Genomic DNA, 2976 nt, shown 5'->3' with positions numbered 1-2976 from the left:
GATGCCAGTGCTGCAGGCAGCAGCTTTACCCGCTTTACCACAGCGCCATCCCCAGGTTGAATAATTTAAACAGAAATTGATTTCACATAGTTTAGGAGACTGTAAAGTCCAAGACCAAGACAACGATAGTGGTGTCTGGTGTTGACCTGTTCCATCAACGGTCTTCTCTCAGTGTGCAGTCTTCCCACGATGGGAGGTGGCAGGAAATAAAGAGGAGAACTCCTGAAGCCTCTCTCATAAGGACATGAATCAATTCCCGGGGGAAAAGACCTCATGGCCTCAGCACTTCCTTCACTCTTAATACAACCACAGCGGGCGATGAAGATTTCCACATGAATGTAAGAGAGTGCATCCTATCCAAACTTGAACATCCTCCAGAAAATGTTCCCCTCGTCAGAAAACATCACATGTTGCTTGACACCGCAGGAGTTAGCAAGAGAGAATCAGGGGCCGACGCCTCGGCTCACTAGGCTAATCCTCCGCCTTGCAGTGCCGGCACACCGGGGCGCCGGATTCTGTCCCGGTTGCCCCTCTTCCAGGCCAGCTCTCCGCTGTGGCCAGGGAGTGCAGTGGAGGATGGCCCAAGTGCTTGGGCCCTGCACCCCATGGGAGATCAGGAGAGGCACCTGGCTCCTGCCTTCGGATCAGCGCAGTGCGCCAGCCGCAGCGCGCCTACCGCGGCAGCCATTGGAAGGTGAACCAACGACAAAAGGAAGACCTTTCTCTCTGCCTCTCTCTCTCACTGTCCACGCTGCCTGTCAAAAAAAAAAAAAAGAAAAAGAAAAAGAAAAGACAGAATCAGGGACAACTTTGTCGGAAGAGGAAGCAGATCTTGGAGCAAATGTTGGAGCCACTGTGGCCACAGAGGTGCCCTGGCTTCCCAGGACAGCTGCGCAGCCTGGAGGCCTCGGCTGCCTTGCACCATGAGTCAGTTCCTGACTTGCACCCTGGTCACCCCAGAGCTACTGAGCGCTCTGGGCCCCTGCACTGCTCTTCTCTGGGAGAGCATGGCATCTATTCTTGAGACGGCCCAAAATCAGAGAACCGAGGATGCTAGTGGCTCAGAGGAAGAGCTCTGGAGTCGTACATACATAACGCGGCTGCTCACCTCTTGGCAAGCTTTCTCTTACTTGTACCATGACTGAGTATTCGTTTCCTTGTCCGAAACACAAGAGCATGGTGCTGCATAGGGTTTCTACAAGGACGAACATAAATGGAGCACGGAGCATGGAGCATGGATAGCAGCATGCTGGGCACAGGGTGAATGCTAGACAAATGAATTACGTCTGTCATCATGTGTCCAACCCATGCTGCCCAGCTGAACTTTCTGTGATGAAGCACATTTCCTACATCTGTGCTACTCTATATGGGAGACATTAGGTACTTGGAGGTGTTTAGATGAAATTTGCTAGGTGGTGGTGGACTTTGGACTGTGAGCCAGTGTGGTGCGGGCCCTGAGGGCTGCTATGGGGGAAGAGGCTGTGCAGCTCCCAGGGCTGTTGAAAATGACCCAATATGAACTTGTGGAAGTTGGAGCCGGTGACGTAGCCAAAGTGCCTTGACAATACAGCTAATTCAGAATCACTTTGTGGATGAATATGACCCTACAGTAGCAGACGCCTGCAGGAAACAAGCAGTAATTGATGGAGAAAGCTGTCTCTTGGGTATTCTTTTTTTTTTTTTTTTTTGACAGGAAGAGTGGATAGTGAGAGAGAGAGACAGAGAGAAAGGTCTTCCTTTTTGCCGTTGGTTCACTCTTGGGTATTCTTGACACAGCAGGTCAAGAAGGAATGCAGTGCAATGAGGGACCAGTACATGACAACTGGGGAGTGCTTTCTTTGTATATTTGCCGTACATAATGCTAAGTCATTTGATGATATTCACCATCATAGAGAACAAATTAAGAGTTGAAGACTCTGGAGATGTACCTATGGTCCTGGTAGGAAATAAACATTATTTGCCCTCTAGAACAGTGGACACAAAACAGGCTCAGGACTTAGCAAAATATTATGGGATTCCTTTTATTGAAACATCTGCAAAAACATGACAGGATTTTGATGATGCTTTCTATACACTGGCTTGAGAAATTCAAAACCAGAAAGAAAAGAGGAGCAAAGAAGAAAAAGAAGTCAAAGACAAAATATATAACTATGTAAATATAATTTGTACTTTTTTCTTAAGGTATACTTAAGGAAAAGTGGTAATTTTGTACATTATACTAAGCTATTAGCATTTGTTTTAGCACTACTAAATGTGTTCTGTTCCATGCAAACTGTAGCTTTTATCCTAAATGCTTATTTTAAGACAACAGTGGAAACTGTGTTTTTCCTCTAAGTGCCTGTATTCCCTGACTTCCAACTAGCCATACCTGTGAAAAAGAAACTGACTATCTGAGATGTCTGTCTTGGGGCTTTGATGCATGTAGTTGACTGCTGCCTATTTTTCTTATCCACTGTGAATGTTGGTGTGAAACAAATTAATGAAGCTTTCAAATCATCCCTATTTCATGTCTTATCTAGTCACATAAATGGATTAGCTAGTAACTGTAACTTCAATTGAGATTTTTTATGATTGGCTTTCTTGAAACATTGAAGGAACACGAATGTTTGGATGTCCTGTTGTTTCATCTTCTAGGCATCACCGCCTCCAGTTTGTCATCTCACAAATGTGAAGTTACAGTGTTCACAAAGGTTTTCTCTTATTCCCACTATTAGTCATGGTCACTGTCCTCCAAATATTGTGTTTTTTCTATAAAATGCAAAAAATGGAAAAAAAAAGTACAAGGCAAAGGAAAAGATTAAGACCATTGACTGCCCACATTAGATAAATTACTAAGACTGCAACCAGCTTTTCCTATTAAAACAAACCAAGTATGAAATGGAGATTATAATGACTATTTGGGGCTATTTTACTAAACATTTATAATAGTTTAAAAAATTAATATGTATAAAAAATTATCATAGGAATTAAATATAC

The 2976-nt window shown here is 44.2% G+C and overlaps 1 pseudogene; it reads left to right on the top strand.

Moving 5' to 3' along the window:
- Positions 1-1505: 1505 nt before the first annotated feature.
- LOC133774396 (GTPase KRas-like) lies at positions 1506-2156 on the top strand (annotated as a pseudogene).
- Positions 2157-2976: the final 820 nt, after the last annotated feature.

The sequence above is a fragment of the Lepus europaeus genome, chromosome 15 (genome assembly GCF_033115175.1).
Source record: "Lepus europaeus isolate LE1 chromosome 15, mLepTim1.pri, whole genome shotgun sequence".
Lineage (NCBI taxonomy): Eukaryota > Metazoa > Chordata > Mammalia > Lagomorpha > Leporidae > Lepus > Lepus europaeus.
The sequence above is the reverse complement of the archived record's forward strand: the minus strand, read 5'-3'. Positions and strand labels throughout refer to the sequence as shown.